At 38.4% G+C, this 19,876-nt stretch overlaps 2 protein-coding genes across 16 annotated transcripts in view; one reads left to right on the top strand and one right to left on the bottom strand.

The window, feature by feature from the left end:
* The window catches only part of fnbp1b (formin binding protein 1b), a 228,252-nt gene that overhangs the window by 13,878 nt on the left and 194,498 nt on the right, over window positions 1–19,876 (top strand). The window lies entirely within an intron of this gene.
* The window catches only part of gpr107 (G protein-coupled receptor 107), a 217,966-nt gene that overhangs the window by 173,171 nt on the left and 24,919 nt on the right, over window positions 1–19,876 (bottom strand). The window contains exons 2-3 of one of the 2 annotated variants that reach the window (XM_072565712.1): window positions 13,345–13,499; window positions 9,586–9,810 (exon numbers count right to left, since the gene is read on the bottom strand). The gene's annotated coding sequence lies outside the window, so the exon portion shown is untranslated. The remainder of the gene's footprint in view (window positions 1–9,585; window positions 9,811–13,344; window positions 13,500–19,876) is intronic. The other variant, XM_072565711.1, reaches the window with a different exon arrangement.

The raw sequence follows: 19,876 nt of genomic DNA, 5'->3' as shown, positions 1-19,876 counted from the left end.
AAGGAGTTGGCACAATCAAAGGGTAACCATGAAGCAGAATAGAATTAAAATGTATTGTATGGATACATGAATTCTGTGGTTACAAAACAAGAATTAAAAAAACACAGGGAAAAAAAAAGCCAAAAGGTAAATCTTTAAGTATAAAGTTTTATTGCCATAAAAGGTGTTTGGACTGCTCAGCCACCAATGCAGGCACCTGGAGCTAGCCATGTCTTGGAGTCTAAGTCAGTCTGAGAGTGTTGTATTGATTGCTGGGAGCAACTCAATTATTGCTGCTGCTGACAATGCAGCAGTCGCCTTCGATCACTGGGAGGAGCTTTGCCACCACTGCCACCCCAAACACTGGAAGGAGCCTTGTCATTGACACCATTGCCTCCAATTGCTATTTCCACAGGACATCTACAGTTTATATTAATTCCTCATAAACCCCACACCTTCACCCTTATTCCCAGTGTTATTTCCATCTGGTATTTCTCCCTTCCTCACTTTCTCAAATGTAAACAGTGGCAACTACAACATATATAGCACAAAGTTGCTTAAACCAAAAACTCATGGATCATAAAAAATGCTATCTGGCCTCATGGTTCCCTGCTTCAACCAGCCATTCCTAGAGAATCCTTCTTGAGAACAAAGATAATTCCAACTCTACTTTGTACTAGAATCTCTCCTTTGGCTAACCTACTTCCCTTTTACCCTTGTCTCCATTGTCAAGTGTGTGGAGATTATGACCTTTTATTTTTCAGTTTGTTTAATATAATTCACTTTGTATCTTTAGTTTTTTTTTGCAGCCCTGATCTTTGGTTTCTCTGTTGGCTCACTGTTTTCACTAAGCTTATCTTATTTAAGATCTCATCTTGCTCCCTTGCCCTAATTTCTATTCAATTGCTAAACACATGTTTCACTTCCAGGCCTCTTTCTAGCTATCATTTTAGAAGGTTCACTTTTCTCAGTTATTGGTAAAACTGTTCTCGTTGCATCCCTGCACAGCACCAAAATTGTACTAAAATCTTTCAGATTGCATCCTTTGTCCTCTTTTGACCTTTTGTCATGGACAGCCATCCCATTATTGCACAAAAACTGTCTTCCAATTTCCAGTTTTGAGGGATTGCCCATTTTTGATTTCTTCCTTGCCTATTAAATTATACCCTGCACATCTCCTCCAACAATAAATTATTTTTAAGTTCCTATGCAATAATATTCAAATACTGTGTTTTTCTGTATCTACATGCTGCCCCTTGCTGATATCATCTGTCGATATGTAGTCAGCATATCTTTATTTATTCAGCACTGTCTCAATCCCTTTACTGACTTTGTGCTATCGGACTGTCTAACATCTAAAGTGGAATAACCTTTGTTTACTGTGAAGGCAGCTATCTTTGGCTTCTATTCCAATCAAACTTAGTTGCCATAGGTTTGATCAAACTTGCTGGCCACTTGAATAACTTTCGAGCAAAGCTGAGATTCTGTTTTTGTTTCCACCATCATGCTGTCGCTACTTCACTCCCTGTATTGCCTCAAACCCAGTTGCCTTTGCTACCTCCAAACTCAGCTGTTCCAGTGCTTTTCTCGGCAGATTCCCATCCATTATGTGCCATAGATTTCAGATTATCTAAAATTCTGCTATTCATGCCAGAATTAATTTGCAGTAATTTATCATCTTTGGCCTCACTGACTCAGTTGGTTTTTGGTCTCCCATTATTTCCCACTCCTGTCTCTCTCTACTCCGCCAGCAATACAAGACCTCTAGCCTTAGGATCCATCTGGAATTTAGACTGCTCTTCTGCCTTTCATTTGCAGCTGCCTTAAAAGCTTGGATCAAGTTTTTTGTCAACCTATTTAATATTCACTTTTGTGGCCCAGTAGTACATATTTAACATCTATTAATGGCATGCTGTGGGATTTTGTTATCCTGTTTGAAATGCCCTGTATGACTACTGTGTAATTTGTCTATCTCTACTGATGAGACCCAAGTAGCAGAAGGTATGGTTGCACGTTGTGGGAGTGGGGAAGCAATGGCTAGGGCAAGCAGTGTGCAAGTCAGACTAACTAGAAAAAGCCTTAAGATTAAAGACCAATTAATTTTTCTTTACTTGTTGGTAAATTTCTGTAATATTAGTTGAAATGACTTGTCACTGGCTCTATCTACAAGACTTTTTCCTAATTTCTAAAGGGCTGATAATGCTTTACCAAACTGTAGTAGTTTTCAATGAAGAAACGAGTGGATAAGTAAAACAATTCATTAAAAAGTGTTTTGTTAATGAGAATTCATGAGAAATGAATATCTTATGTGTTTTGTTAAGAGTCAAAAAGCTTTTGCAGCGTAAAAGAAGGCCCTTTGGCCAATCATGTCCACACCAGTTATCAAACATCTATCTATTCTAATTCAGTTATCTAGTTTTTGACACTTGGTCTTTTATGCTACTGCACTTCAAAGTGCTTATCTAAATAGAAATTTAATTTTTTTTTGCTATCAATAATACAATATTTTCATTTTGTAAATTTATAAGAAATGTTTTAAGAACATTTATGAACAGCGTGACAAATTGTGGGAGAATAGAGCCGACTACTGAATGTGTAGAAACTGAGTTATTTGTGATCCTGTATCTGAATGGCTAGTAGGATTTTAAAAAGCATTTAAAGAGGGTATGTATGTTGTCATCGAGGATTGCATTTTACCAATTTGATACAGTTGAATAGCTTCACTTCTGAAGACTGTTGAAATACAACTTTATTAGTGTAGGTAGACCAAAGCTGCTTAAACTGAATTCAAAATCTCAAATTGCAATAGTGCAATTAGAATTTGTCTTCCCTCAATTTCATCACCTTGAAACTACACTACTGCACTGAGATCTAAGCAGTTGAGCTCTTTGCTGGCCAGTTTTTGATAAAAGGTTTGGAGGTGTTGTGATACTTAAGTATACATTGGATAACTTTTCAAACCAGCAGATTAAAACTTGATTCTGCTCAACAAACTAATTTGACAGCAGCATGCGTTTGTGTTTATGGAAAATGAAAATTTTGATTTAACATGCAAATGAGTCAATTGTGGCGCACAACCAGGCATTTTTTAAAAATAATGATTCATGCACAGAATTAATAGTTTCCAGAAACAGCCACAAACTCAGGAAGCACCTGTTTTTAGGATGGTATAAAATTGATGAGAAGGACTGAGCTATTCTCCTCTTGCTTCTGTGTCATTTTCCTGTGTGCATATTCTCTTTTAACCAGTGTTACATTTTTCCTTGAGCAGTCATCATTAGCCTTAGTCTGAGAGATTTTAATGATTCATGCTAATTAGTTGCTTTCTGCTACAGCCTTGTACCCACACAAACTTGTTGCATTCTCCAGCCCAATCTTAGTTGTGACACTTAGGCAGACTAAGAGGTTACACCTTCTAATAATCTAAGGTAGATTTGAATAAAGACATTGTAGGTCAAATAGGTTTTGCTTGCTACAATGCAGTTGCTCAATAGGCTCATTAGCTTTAGATCTTGGTAATAGTGTAATCCTGGTTGATTTCTGGAGCTCTGCAATTCTAAGGCACTTTGTACGACAATCCAGCACCATTTTTGTTTGTATTCATAGAGTCCCTACGGCATGGAAGCAAACCATTCAGCCCTTCAAGTCCTCACAGATCCTCTGAAGAGCATCCCACTTAAGCCCACCTGTTTTTGAACTGTGGGAGGAAACTGGAACAACCAGAGGAAACCCATGCGAACATAGGAAGAATGTACAAACTCCACACATGGTTGCCAGATGGTGGAAATGAACCCGACAGCCTGGTGCTGTGAGGCAGCAGTGCTAACCACTGAGCCACTATGCCACCCCTTGTATTATACATAGAACATAAGAACTAGGAGCAGGCAATTCAGCCCCTTGAGCCTGCTCTGCCATTTAGTGCAATCGTGGATAATCTCATCTCAACCTCAGTTCTACTTTCCTGTGAGCTTCCTTTAACACCTAAATCTGTTACAAACTAAGAACCTGTCTGTCTGTTCCTTAAATCTACTTAATGTCCTAGTATCCATTGCACTCTTCCATCGATTCATGACTCCTTTTAAGAGAGAGAATTTCTCCTCATCTGATTTAAATTTGCTATCCCTCTAGTTTGTCCCACAAGATGAAGCCTTCTTTCAACATTTACTGTCAATCCCCTTTAGCATCTTACATGCCTCAATTTAGATCTCTTCCCATTCTTCTAACTTCCTTTCTCTCAATCTTTCTTCAGAAGACAAACCCCTTACCTTTGAAATCATCTTAGTGAATTTCCTGTGCACTTCCTCCAAAGTAACTATGTCCTTCCTCATGTAAACAAACCAAAAATGTACGCAATACTCCAGTTGAAGTCTCACCAATGCCTTGTAGTGTTCAACACTTCTCTGCTCTCTTCCTTTAGCAAAAGCTGCCAAAATTCCATTCATCTTCCTTCTTATCTGCTGTACCAATGTACTTTTTATCTTTGATTCATGCATCCTGATCTGTCTGCATTGAAGCACTTTGAAGTTTCTCTCAGTTTAGATAATAGATGATCATTCTATTCTTTCAACCAAAATGGATAACCTCATGCTTACTCACGTTAAACTCCATCAATACATTTTTGTCCATTCACGTAACCTATCTCTATCCATTTGTAGATTTCTTTTTTTATTGCAACCTGTGATATGATTCTTTCTTGTAATGTGCCATAGAAACTAATATAGCTTATGTACAAATACAGCTCACAAAGTATAAAAATCTGAACTAACCCGTTAGGGATTACAAAGTTAAAAATCACACAACACCAGGTTATAGTCCAACAGGTTTAATTGGAATCACACTAGCTTTCGGAGCGCCACTCTTTCATCAGGTGAAGGAGTGGCGCTCAGAAAGCTAGAGTGCTTCCAATTAAACCTGTTGGACTATAACCTGGTGTTGTGATTTTTAACGTTGTACACCCCAGTCCAAAACCGGCATCTCCAAACCATTAGGGATTAGTTTCGAAAAAGTCTTGCGACTTCAATAAGAACAGAGCAGATGGTAAAAGGGAAGAGGGGAGCATTGTTAATCAAGGGTACTGTTACTGCAGCTGAGATAACATTTGTGGACTCATCCACCAAGGTAGTTTGGGCTGAGGTTAGAAACAGGAAAGGAAAGGTCACCCTGTAGGGAGTTTTCTATAGGCCTCCAAATTGTTCGAGAATGTAGAGGAAAGGATAGCAAAGATGATTCTCTATAGGAGCAAGAGTAACAAGGTAGTTGTTATGTGGGACTTTAACTTCTCCAATGTTGACTGGGAATATAATAGTTAAAGTAGTTTAGATGGGTCAGTTTTTGTTCAATGTGTGCAGGAGGGTTTTCTGACATACTATGTAGATAAGCCAACAAGGGGTGTTGCCGTATTGGATTTGTTAGTGGGGAATGAACCTGGCCAGGGGTTAGATTTGGAAGTAGTTGAGTATTTGGCAATAGTGACCACAATTCGGTTATGTTTACAACAGCAATGGGCAGGGATAGGTATATACCGCAGGGAAAGAGGTATAACTAGGGGAAAGGCAATTATGATGCGATTAGACAAGATTTAGGATGCATAGGATGGGGAAGAAACTGCAAGGGGTGGACACATTTGAAATGTGGAGCTTTTTCAAGGAACAGCTCCTGTTGTCCTTGATAAGTATATACACCTATCAGACAGGGAGGTAGTTGTCGAGAGAGGGAGGCATGGTTTACTGAAGAACTTGAAGCTTTTGTCAAGAGGAAGAAGAAGGCTTATGTGAGAATGTGACATGAAGGCTCAGTTAGGGGGCTTGAGAGTTATAAGTTAGCCAGAAAAGATCTAAAGAGAAGGCTAAGAGGAGCCAGGAGGGGACATGAGAAGTTGTTGGCAAATAGAATGAAGGAAAACCCTAGGGCCTTCTATAGGTATATCAGGAATAAAAGGACGACTAGAGTAAGATTAGGGCCAATCAAAGACAGTAATGGAAAGTTGTGTGTGGAATCTGAGGACATAGGAGAAACACTTAATAAATACTTTTCGTCAGTATTCACATCGGAAAAGGGCAGTGTTAGTGAGAATATGGAGATACAGGCTATTAGATTAGATGGGATTGAGGTTGACAAAAAGGAGGTTTTAGCAATTTCAGAAGATCTGAATATAGTTAAGACCCTGGGCCATATAGAATTTATTCTCTGGGAAGCCAGGAAGGAGATTGTAGTGTCTTTGGTTTTGATCTTTGTCATCATTGTCGACAGGAGTAGTGCCAGAAGACTGGAGAATAGCAAATGTTGTTCACTTGTTTAAGAAGGGGAGTCAGGACAGCCCTGGTAATTATAAGCCAGGGAGCCTGACTTCGCTTGTGCGTAAGGTGTTTGAAAAAATTTAAGAGATCGGATTTATATTCATCTGGAAAGGAATAATTTGATTAGGGATGGTCGACACGGTTGTGTGAAGGGTAGGTCATGCCTAACTAACCTTTATTGAATTCTTTGAGAAGGTGACAAAACAGATGGATGAAGGTAAAGCAGTTGATATGGTGTATATGGACTTCAGGAAGGTGTTTGATTAGGTTTCACAAGATAGGCCAGTGCACAAAATGTGGAGTTTTGGGATTGAAGGTGATTTAGCAGAAATTGGCAAGCTGAAAAAAGACAGAGGGTGGTGGTTGATGGGAAATGTTTATCCTGGAGCTCAGTTACCAGTGGTGTGCTGCAAGGATCTGTTTTGGGGCCACTGCTGTTTGTCATTTTTACAAATGATCTGGATATGGGCATAGAAGGTTGGGTTAGTAAATTTGCAAATGACACAAAGGAAGGCAGAGTTGTGGATAGTGCTGGAGGACATTGTGGGTTACAGAGGGACATAGATAAGATGCAGAGCTGGGCTGAGAAGTGGCAAATGGAGTTTAATGTGGGAAAGTGTGAGATGGTTCACTTTGGAAGAAGTAGCAGGAAAGCAGATTACTGGGCTCGTGGTGAAATTCTTGGCAGTGTAGATGAACAGAGATCTCTCTGTGTGTCCAGGTATATAAATCCCTGAAAGTTGCCACCCAGGTTGATAAATTTGTTAAGAAGACATATGGTGTGTTGGTGTTTATTGGTTGAGTTTCAGAGCCACACGGTCATGCTTCAGCTGTACAAGACACTGGTAAGGCCACACAGGGAGTATTGCATACAGTTCTGATCACTGCATCATGGGAAGGATGTGGAAGCTTTGGAAAGGGTTCAGAGGAGATTTACTAGCATGTTGCCTGATATGGAAAGAAGGTCTTACAAGGAAAAGCTGAGGGAATTTAGGCTGTTTTTGTTGCAGAGAAGAAGGTTGAAGGTGACTTAATCAAGACATGAGAGCCTTTCTCCTCGGATGGTAGAGGCTAACATGAGGGGATATAGCTTGAAATCGGGGGGTAATAAATTTAGGACAGATATCAGACGTACTTTCTTTACTCAGAGTAGTAAGGGTGTGGAATGGCCTGCCTGCAATAGTAGTAGACTCGCTGACGTTAAGGGCATTTAAATGGGCATTGGACATACATATGGATAATAATGGAATGGTGTAGGTTAGGTGGGCATCAGATTAACTTCACAGGTCGGAGCAACATTGAGAGTCGAAGGGCCTGTACTGTACTGTAACTTTCTATGTTCTATGTTTTGTAGTACTGGTATTGTATTATTGTGGAGGTGTTTATTATCATGATTGTTATCAAAAAGCAGCTAAATAAAGTATATAGACGTAAATCATCAGGTCATCAGTTAAAACCTGAGATGACGTTTTTAAATTGGCTCTCTATATTTATGTGGTTAAAAATCTTGGGCAGCACGGTGGCACAGTGGTTAGCACTGCTGCCTCACAGCGCCCGAGACCCGGGTTCAATTCCCGCCTCAGGCAACTGACTGTGTGGAGTTTGCACGTTCTCCCCGTGTCTGCGTGGGTTTCCTCCGGGTGCTCCGGTTTCCTCCCACAGTCCAATGATGTGCAGGCCAGGTGAATTGGCCATGCTAAATTGCCCATAGTGTTTGGTAAGGGGTAAATGTAGGGGCATGGGTGGGTTGCGCTTCGGCGGGTCGGTGTGGACTTGTTGGGCCAAAGGGCCTGTTTCCACGTTGTAATGTAATGTAATCTAATCTAATATTAACACCAGGTTATTGTCCAACAGGTTTATTTGGAAGTACAAGCTTTCACTTCGCTACTCCTTCATCAGGTAGCTAGTGGGGCAGGATCATTGGACACAGAATTTATATTAAAAGATCACTCGCATACAACTGATGCGATGTATTGAACAAACCTACATTGCTGTTAAGTCTTTCATCCTTTTGAATGGGTTGCAGGTTTCAGTTCATTAATATGTAAATCCCAGAACTTCTTTCAAGTCACATTCCCGAGATAACTTAAGGTTTCATACATTAAAAAAAGTGGTAGCTCAGCACAGACTATATCTGAGGTGTTACTTTTTAAAAATAAAACCTTAAGTTATCTCAGTAATGTGACTTGAAAGAAGTTTTGGGATTTGCATCTTAATGAATGGAAACCTGCAACCCATTCTTAGTGATTTAAGACTTAACAGCAATCTAGGTTTGTTCAATTCATTGCATCAGTTGTATGATACTTTGATCTTTTGCTATAAATTCTATGTCTTATGGTCCTGCCCCACTGGCTACCTGACAAAAGAGTAGTGCTCCTTTAGCTTGTGCTTTCAAATAGATCTGCTGGACTATATATAACCTGGTGTTGTGTGATCTTTAACTTTATCCACCTCAGCCAACCCTGACACCTCCGCATCATATCTGTTTGTGTAAATATTGTCATTTTTTACAATTATTTTGATTACTTCTGACTCCGCCTTATTTTTTTCTTCACAACTGTACTGCAGGCTGGCATTAACCAAAGTGTTCTATGTCATTGGATTAATGGCATCTCCAGTAGCTGATGACTTGTATATATTCACCTTAATTTGGGTGAATTAGCACAGTTGGGTAGAGTGCCATACAGAATGACGCCAATGGGATGAGTTCAATCCACTATCAGCTCAAGCAGTTCATGGAGGCCTGTCTTTTCACCATGCCCAATGTGATATACAACTAAACATCCTGTAATATAGAGAGATTCTTCTGATCCTTTTTGTGAATAAGACATACTGGCTGGTTTACTGAATTTAGAAATGCAGCTGGGAACCATGAATTAACATAACAAATGTATATTCACTTAATATAGGAATCTAAATGATTTCAGGATGGAGTGAGCTTTTTACACAACTCCATGAATTTGAAACAAACAATCTTGTACCCGTTTGTCTGAATATGAATTTGGGATTTAACCTTGAGATATTTTTAATCAACTTGTTCAGACGTGATATGACGTATTTGGGGAAGGCCGTCCTGAATCTGGACTTTCTGGCGTAGAGTTAGGGGCACTAACATTGTGCCACAAGAATTTATGGTTACAAATTGTAACCTGGTCAATGTTTAAGATTCACATGAACTCGCAGCACACTAAAAAGTTACAATTCATTTTCACAGAGGAGTTTTACTATTAACCTCCATTGTTTATGCATGTAATGTCTTTCATATAATAAACTGTAAAAAATTTCAGATTGTTTCAAACAAACAAATTACTTAGCTACAGAAAGCGCAGGGTTTTGATGGATGGCTGCTTTTCAGAATAGGTGATGTTTGCAGTGGTATTCCTCAGGGATCTCTCTTGGGATTACAAAATTTGCAGATGATATCAACTTGGCTCCTAATAGTGATGAGTGTAGGCACAGGTTTCAAGGTGACTGAAACAGTGTGATGAATTTGACAGAAGTAATAAATATTGGCCTAGCTAGTGACACCTCCATCCTGTGAATGAATATTGAAATGAATAATGAATATCTCAATCAACTAGTATTTATTTAATAAAATTTTAGGTTTTGCACATAATTGAACAGATTCTTACATTTCAGAACAATAGTTTGTGATCTACATGGTATAATTTTCCTGTCTGTATAACAGCATATTCTCTAATTAATGTGAGTAATGCTGTGAGTATTTGCTAGTTGGTGTAAATGAATGCAAATGGTGATTTCATGTGCACTGTGAACATAATTATTGCAATTTTAGTTTAGGTTTCACTGGGTAGCAATCAGAATCATGAATCATGGCTCCCTTGAAAAAGGGAAGCAAAAGCTTATTGAAGTGCTACACTTGTTGACCTGTCTGCAATTAACTAATTTAGTGTAAACTGGGTATTCAACCTGGGAAGTCTAAAGGGAAGAAAGAGTACCAAACTGCACATGGAATGTTGGAAATTTATTCAAATTCTTAGAACTCCAAGCAAATTTGTCATTTTAAAAAAAGGTTTTCCCGTGTGCAGAATATTTTGAAGCATGTCTTAAGCACATAATGGCTAAGTTGCAAAGCTTTTGCACGTGTAGAGTCAAATGATATTATTATTGAATTTGAAGATGCATCATCTTACTTTAGTGTTGAATATTTTTAAAATCACAGCTGAAACTTTAAGGTTTAAGGTGATTTGAACTTTTTTTTGATTCTGTGCTTTACTTTGCTTTCACTTTCATTAAAAGTGGCAAAAATGCAAATTAATTTCCTCTCATTCTGGGGACAGTGGATCACTTCCCTATTTACTGTTTATATTGATGGGCTGTTTGTCAAATAGATCTTTATCATTGAAGAAATATATTCTCTCAAATGGATCAGGGAAAATCAGATTCTACATTCCATACCAAGTTGGTCAGGGTAAGCAGAATACTGCTGTGCTGATGTCCTATGTAAAAGTTTGTGTAAAAGCAGATGTTGATCAGCATCTGCATTAACTTGGATAAAATATTTCTGTTATTTGTTTTTAATAGTTCCCACTGTTTCTGTCCTTTTATTCAAGGATGTCTCAATGGAATATTAAATCCTTAACTGTATAATGGGTTGCATTTTAGTGCTTGGAAATGATGCATTATGGAGTATCACAGTATACGTTTGGTTACATGCAGTGAACCATGTTATTTGAAGCACCATGTCGTAGCTTCTCACATCATTGCACAGTTGATGGGTTATTCAGGAATGTTTTCACAAAATTAGTATTTGACTAAAGTGAAGAATACAAAAGAAGAGTTTTTTGTTCTCACTCCATTTCTATTATGATCTTGCATTGGAGCAAATTGGGATGAAATACATGGGAGTTCGAGTGTGATCAGTGTGGTTTTGTTTGTGCCAATAAGTAATGCAACTGAAATAAAACAGTCATTGCAACTTGCAGACAAAATGCATCAGTAATTGAAGTTGTGTTTTTGTATATACTTAGATGACATGTCTGGTAAACCTCAGCAACAAATATGTTTTTTTGTAGTTGCCTTTAAATGCCAACACAGACACAGCTATTAAAATGATGGTTTTAAAGAATGTACTTCGGAAATGTGCCCTCAAGTTTGTGGCTACAGAAGATCTAATTAGATGTTCCTGTTTCTTACTAAGTTCAGTATTTTTGCAAATGAAATCCAGTTTTGTTTCATTCATCTTCAGAAAATTCAAATTTCAGCACTCTGCTATAAAGCATAACTTGATAATCATTGAATAATATATATCCTTGCCAGAGCAGCTGTCAAATTGAACAGTTCTGCATTCAAGAAAACAATAGTCCAGTATTTCCATAATTCTGAGGATGGATCAGATCTCTTTAATCTGACACAATATAAATAGGAATATTCTACATTATATTTCTCACCTCAGGCTTTGAATTAGTTTGAGCATTCTTGGAATATAGTGGAGGAATGGCAGTCACTGTTTCCTAGTATCTATTGTGTTCCCACAGTGAAATATCTTCACGGAGAGAAATTGTCTTGTCACAAGAAGATTGCAGGCTCTCACACAAACTATATTCTAGAATTACCAAATTTTACAATGAAGGATTATAATAAAAATAATACTTTTCTAAAAAGAGGAGCAATTTTGAAAGATAATGTATTTGAGTTAATTTCTATTAAATTCAGGATTTTGATTTCCAATCAAATTTGTCATTAAATTGGATTGGTATTTTCTGAAACTCTGCCTTGTAGGTTATGATATACAGATGTGTTTTGCTAATACATGAGCTAGTGTTTTAGATTAATGAGTGCTCATTAGTGAAAGTGCAGCATGAGTGTTTTCTCTAGCAGGGAATCCACTGATGTGAGAGAATTGTCTCTGTAGCACTACATATTAGATGTAACTTGGAGAAAGAAATCCGGTATATTTTCTGAAAATGTCAGTGAACTTTTTCTGTGAACTGGGTTGTGAAAAAAACGCAATGAAGCAGAAGTGTAGATTTATAGTATGGGAATACAGAAGTGAAATAATTAGTGTTTGATATTTGATGTGTTGGTTCTGAATCATCAGAAAAGGAAATGAAAACCAAGTAGTCAAAATATTAATGTTTGAGGTATACCAATTGGCTTAACTAGGAATTAACATTTCAATTTTTAAAACTGACATTTTCTGAACCACCATTAGTTCTGAGGAAGGTTCACTGGACCTGAAATGTTAACTCTGATTTCTCTTTGCAGATACTGCCAGAACTGTTGAGCTTTTCCAGCTATTTCTGTTTTTGTTTCTGATTTACAGCATTCACAGTTCTTTTAGTTTTTTTGGCTTAAATAGGAGTTAGACTAAAATTAATGGATATTTAAATTTGGAAAATCCTGGTTCAGTCCAAATTCTGTTAATGTTTGAGTTGAGTCATTTATTTCATTTTTCTACTGAAATGAGTAGAAACATATTCATTGTTTTGGTTTCCTTACCAAAGGAAATGCAGTAGTTACAGTGAAGGTTTAGCAGACTGATTTTGCATAGTAGTTTTGTTGTATGAGAAGCAATTGAATTAACTGGACCCTGTATTCACTGGATTTTCAAAGAATGAGAAGGACATTTATTGAAACATGTAGAATTCTGGCAGGGTTAGACAGTCTAGATACAGAAATCATGTTTCCCTGATCTAGGACAAGGGGTCACCGATTGAGGATATGGGTTAGGCCATGTTGGATTGAGAAGATTGAAGTTAAGTCACTGAATATATTTCAGCCTCTATAAATATTTTTCTTAATGTCAAGGGGTATGGAGAGAGAATGGGAGTATGGCATTGAGCTAGAGGATCAACCGTGATCATGTTGAATGGCAGAGCAGGCTCAGTTGGCTAAATGGCCTCCTTTAGCTTTTTTTTAATGTTACTTGCCTTATCCTTGGATTTACATCAATTTTCTAGACTGCTTTCACCCACTATCACAATATGGAAAACTAAGAAAGCACAGAGCATCATTGCTGATCAGGAAATATCTATTTTTAAATGTCTCTTAACATACAAATGCTTTTGTGCATGCATGAGCTCTTATTGAGTTTGTTCATTCTTACCTTATGTCTTTATTTTGTAGTTTTAGAAAAATCTGTCAAAGCACTGAAATCCTGAAAGCAGGTCCTTGTAATGAGTGCCTCTCCAGCACTTACAAACACAGGGCATGAAGCCTGTCTCCAGAATACAATATTCAGGATCATCTTCTGTACTTTATCTGGAGGAAAAATGATCAAACATATGTGTAAAACTGTAAGTAAGAAGTTAAGCTAGCCTTACTTAACTTTAATATTGTGACCTAAGCTTTAATCAAAGCTGCCCTGAAAACGAGTTCCAGGATTTAGTTCACTTTAGCTGCACTGACCAGATGCTCAGCTTGAAGAGAGCTTGACCATTTCCAGATTTTTCCCTGTTGTTGTCCAAAGATTGAATCTAGGATTTGCAATTACATAAGTTGAACCACATGTTTATCAAAATTGAAAAATTTTTGCTTGTCTAAGATTTATTTTTTACAATCTATTTCCATTTTTAAAGATCCTAATTCTACAATATCATCTGCATAAACTCCGCATCATCTGTGAATTTACTATCTATGTCCTGCTCCTGATTATTAGTAATCAGGAGTGCAACCAGTGTCGAACCGTGGAACACCCCACAAGTAATCACACATCAACAATCAGCATTTATTTGCCTTTTTGCACAATTTGACCCTCTTGTTCTGGCCCTCTGAGCACTCTTTTGTGGCACTTTATCCAAAGCCGCCTTGAATTACAGCTAGATTATTACTTAATCTTGTTTAACTACTTCTGTAGTGACTTCAAAGAACTGCCTCAGATTTGTTGAACTTAACTTCTGTATTCTGAATTTGAATTGACCGTCATCTGTCAAACTCTTAATGTTCACAATGGTGGCTAAACCCAGTGCATATAATGTTTACTTTAGTTTTTCCACCCAAAAAGAATAAATTTAACAATCCATATACCCTGGTTGTAATTGAAGTATTTTAAAATGAAGTACAATGTACACTTTCCATCATTGTACACCACCTCTGCTTTTAGTAGATCGTTGCAAAAATACACTGGACCATCATCTTAATCTCAGCCTTTAGTTATCAGCAATCTTTTAGTGTACAGCATAAATTGAATCTGTCGTTAACACTTTTGCCTGTGAGTAGCTTCCACCATTCTATGTGCTCTGAGTTTAGCTGTACTTACCAAACAAAAGGGGCAGACTTGTCTCGCTTTTAAAAACACAAATACTGAGTGACACTAGCCCTGTATTACAGGCCAGCCAACAGAGGGAAATGGATCCACAGGTGCATAATCAAATAAAATCAAATTGTGAAGGAAAAGTCATGGTGGTAGAAAATTTCAATCACTCGCTTATCAAATGCACAAACCAAGGACAAATACAGTAGATTTGAGCATCCATGCTCCTCTTACACACAATAAGCTGGGGCTATGTGCAAATTTGCCCCCAAAACATGAGATCTCACCTACATTACTGCCTGGTGAACCACAGTGCATTGCTGCCAGTAGCTACTTTCCTTCTCCTTTAATTGTAGAAGACTTTTTTTTTTGTTGAGAGTTTTTAGGAATATGGAAGCTTGCCTATCTCCATGGTAACATAAGATGCAATTACATTGTATCTAGGTAAAAATGCTCAAGTAGGAGCAAAAGTAGATTATTGCCCGTTGAATCTGCTTTGCCATTTAATGTTATGGATGATCTTGGGCTTCAGTTCCCCATTTTTGCCTGCTCTTTATATTCCTTGATTCCCTGACACACCAAAGATTTATCTATCCCAGTCTAAAATTTATTCAATAATGGAGCAACCACAACCCTAATGGAAAGAGATTCCATTGCTTCATAAGCCTTTCAGCGAAATAATTTCTTTTCATTTCTCTTATCCAAAGACTACTTCCCTTTGTTTTCAATTGCCTCTCCAGACAATCTCCAGCTTCTCTCTCCAAGTCTGTGTCTACCCAATCAAGCTCTTTCAGAATCTTGTATATCTTACCTCTTGTTCTTGAGATTGCCTTTCATTCTTCGAAACTCCAGAGTGTAGGCCCAGTTTATTTTGCCACTCATCATAGGGCAATCCTTGCATCCCAGGGATCAAATTAATGATTCTTCACTGTCCTGCCTTCAATACAAGTATACCCTTTTGTAACTGTAGAGACCAAGACTCCCCTCAGTACTCCAGGTGTGTACCCACTAAAACCCTACACAATATTAACAAGATCTCTTTATGGCTATACTCCAATTCTTTTATAATTAAGACCATTATAATATTTTGCCTTCCTAATCTAGTTCCTTGTATAAGCAATCAACATTTCTTTGAATGTCACATTTACAAGTTTCCCATCTTTTTGAAACATTCAGCTTTTCTACTCTTGTGACTGAAGCAAATTTTATCCCTATCCAATTCTAAGGGAAGTTGAGAGCATGTCTGGAGTCACATGTAGACCAGATCACATGAGAATGGGAGATTTCCTTCCCTCAAGACCGTTGATGAACCAGATGGGTTTTTCCGAAGATTGATGATGGTTTCATGGTTGTTAGTAGATTCTTAATTCCAGGTTTTTAAAATTGAATTCAAATTCCACCATCTACCATCACAGAATTCAAACCTTGGTCCCCAGAATGTTAGCTGAGTTTCTGGATTAATAGTTTAGCAATAATTACTAATGGACTGACACAGACCACCTCTCTCCCCACCCACTTCCCTCCTTCCCCCCCCCCCCAAAAAAAAAACAAGGCGATCAATCAGTCCTGTATTGATCTTCCTGACTTCACCCTGAGCTTTGTACTTCCCTACAATGTGCTTCATTAGCTATCTAATTGACCACTCTGTACCTACCCATTGTCTCTTCGTATCCTCATTGTGTCCATCCCACAGCTTATCTTTGCATCTTCCTTTTTATCATTGGCAAACCTAGACACAATGTTTTCCGCCTCTTAATTCACATCATGAAAATAGAAATAGCTGAGGCAGCAACATTGATCCCAGCACCATCCATTATGGCTGCAGCTGTCTCTTGCAGAAGCCTAGGGCATAGATTATGAGGTCCAAACTTACCAGAGTAGTACATATTAATTAGTACAGAGAGCGCATCAGGCTGTTTCAATTTGATACAGATCAATTATAAACCTAGTGTAACTGCATGTATTCCTCAAAGTATTTAGGAAACTATTTGGACAATTTGCACACCATTTATAAATACATCTACAATTTCATCAACGATCTTCCTTCCATTATAAGGTCAGAAGTGGACTTCATGAGATTCAATACTCTTAGCGACTGCTCATGTTAAAGCAGTTATGTCCAAATGAATCAAGATGTAGATAGTATCCATGTTTGACAAGCAGGAGGCTGGAAGAACATAACCACCTCCTGATGCTGCTGGGCTTGCTAAGGCGATGTTTCTCCAGCCCTGAAGAAGGGTTACACCCAAAATGTCAATTTCTCCACCTCCTGATGCCACCCGGCTTGCTGTGTTCTTCCAGTTTCCTGCCTATCTACTTTGGATTCCAGCATCTGCATCTTTTTGTCAGTATCCATGTTTGGACAGCTAAGTGGCAAGTAACTTGCGCCAGACAATGACCATAATTATTTGAGATATATATTATTGACTTGGATGAGGAAATGAAGGTCTTATAGCCAAATTTACAAATGACACAAGAATAAGAGGGAAGGCAATTAGTGAGGAATACACAAGGAATATGGGCACAAATTTGGCAGCTGAAACATAATGTGGAAAAGCATGAAGTTTTGCATTTTGGCAGGAAGAATAGAGGAACTGAATATTCCTTAAATTGAGAAAGACTGCAGAAAGCTACAGCACAAAGGGATTTGGGAGTCCTTGTCCATAAATCAGAAAAAGCTAATATCCAGGTTCAGCAGGTAAGAGGGAAGGCAAATGGAACGTTGACCTTTTATTTCAATGGGATTGAAGTATAAACTAGAGCAGATTTGCTTATTCCATACAAGGCAGTGGTTTGAACACAGCTGGGTTTTGGGGCCTCTTTATCTAAGGAAACATACTCTGCACTGGAGGCAGTCCAGAGAAAATTCATTAGGCTGACACCTGGTATGGATTGATTGCCTTACGAGGAGAGATTCAGTAGGTTGGGCCAGTACTACTTAGAATACAGAAGGGGGCATCCGTATTGAAATGAAGATGCTTGGGGGAGTTGACCGGGAGATGCAGAGAGGTTTGTTTTCCCCTTGTGGGCATCTGTGGAATTCTTTGCCACAGAGGGCTGTTGAGACTGGGTTATTAAAATTTCTTCCAATACAGCCTTGAATCAGAATACAATAGAACAGCAATTTATTATCATGTGTATTTTTTCAAAAAAATTAGTAAGTTTTATGTCACCATAATAAGGTGCCTAAATTAATGATAGAAGTTCTAAGTAAAAAGAAAGAAAAAGTAAAAGTTCATTACTGTTCAATTAATAGCTCCTAGGTTTGGGGTATGCTGGAAAACTGGACCAGAACCACCATGCAGGGTCAGACCAAGATAGCCACACCACACTGAGACAAGGTCTCCATGCCATGCCTACACCTCCAGGCTGGACTGTGGGAAGACCCGGAAGATCCCTCCAAAGCAAGGACAAGATCTCCACGCTGGGACTGAATCTTCATGCCAGGCTGCTGAAGAATACCCAGAAGCTGCCGAAAAAGACCTCCACAATGAGACAAGACTTCTGTGCCAGGACAGGAACCCCTCTACAGGCCAAGGCCACCACATTGGGAGACGGCCCCGCCAGGCTTCTATCACCGTTCCAGGCCATTGTAAGCCACTTTGTGGGACTGGGGATGGGAGAAGACAACTTCTCCTAAAGTCATTAAAGGAAAGTAAGGTACCATAATAAATGGAAACATTAAAAAAAGGATCTGATGAAAAGGCAGGAAAGTGGATTTGAGGATTATCAGATCAGCCATGATCTTGTTGAAGGGCAGAGCATTTTCAAACCAGACTTAATCTGGTTTTATGGCCATATGATCTCCTGCAAAAAAGAAACAAACTACCAGTTCTTAACTTTCAATGGCATAACTATGAACAAATACTCACTCTCAAAATTCTGCGGTTTTACGAATGACCAGAAACTGAACTGGATTAACTGTACCGATATAGTGGCTTTGAGAGCAGCTCAGAGGCCAGGAATCCTTCAGAGGAATTCACCACCTGATTCCTAAAGCCTTTCCACCATTTTCAAGGCACAATCAGCAGTGTAATGGAATATTCCCCATTTTCCTAGATTAGAGTAGCTCCAACAATACTCAAAAGGTTTGACACAATCCAGGACAGAATTTCTAATCACTGTCCTGAGACATTATTATAATACCTCTGGAACAAGTGGGACGAACCCAGGTATCTTGGCCCAGTGCTAGGAGCATTACCACTGGATCTCAAGAGCCCCACATCTTCAAGGACAGGTACTACATACACACATACCATGAATGAAGTGTGTGCTAGCTATAATTTGCATTGCAGAAATTAATCTGGGCTCCTTAAACTGCACCTTCCAAACTCATGACCATTACCACCCGGAAGGTCAAGGGCAGAAAATACTCATGGAACACCACCACCTGCAGCTTTCTTTCCAAGCCACTCACTGTTCTGACTTGGAAACTGCCATTCCTTCAATATCACTGGGTCAAAATCAGGGAACTCCATCCATAATTGCATTCTGGGAGTAGTACACCAAATGTATTGCAGAGGTTTAAGAAGGTAACTAAGGATGGGCAATAAATGCTGACCCTCAGTGTCGTCCATATCCCGTAAATGAATTAAACAAATTTGACCGTACTTAAAACAACTGGTGAGCAGCTTTTCTCTTCATTCATTCCTTGCTCAAATGTGAAATATTATTCCATACATATGTATCCAGGCACACATTTGTCTCCTAAACTGGACAGTTTTCATGTTTGCCAGAAACCAAATGCTGTAAACAATCTTCATCTGCCTGGCTGGTACCCAAAATATACACTGATTCTTCTACCATATTTGAAGATGGTTCTGTTCTACTTGGATAGCAGTTTGCTTAGAGTTCAGTCATATGAATGCATCATATAATTTGTATGATGCAATCCATTTTTTTGTAATGAGCTGGCTAAATTTGGCTATGTACCATTTCTAAAAATGGAGTTAATACTATCTTACTGAGTTTTCTGTATTATAATTTTAAACTCTTAGTTAGAAGCACTAATGCACAACTGAATCATTGGATAATAACACAGAATAGTGGCAGCAAAAAAGGATGCCATTCAGTCCTTCTGTATACTTACAGGCTGCCTTGCAAGAGCAATTCAATGAGTCTTACTCACGAGTCCTTTTTGCGTAACTCTGCAATTTTTTCCTGCTTAGATAATTATCAAATTTCCTTGTCCTGTCTACAATGTCTAAATCTCTTTATGATTTTGGAAACCTCTAGCAAATATTCTTTCAATCTATGTGGAGTCATAGAAATATACAGCGTGGAAACAGACCCTTCTCCCACTTGTCCATGCTGCCCAGATATCCTAAGTAAACTTAGTCCCATTTGCCAGTGCTTGGCCAATATCCCTCTAAATCCTTCCTATTCA

The sequence above is a fragment of the Chiloscyllium punctatum genome, chromosome 49 (assembly GCF_047496795.1).
Source record: "Chiloscyllium punctatum isolate Juve2018m chromosome 49, sChiPun1.3, whole genome shotgun sequence".
Classification (NCBI taxonomy): Eukaryota; Metazoa; Chordata; class Chondrichthyes; order Orectolobiformes; family Hemiscylliidae; genus Chiloscyllium; species Chiloscyllium punctatum.
This window is presented reverse-complemented; position numbering and strand designations above follow the sequence as displayed.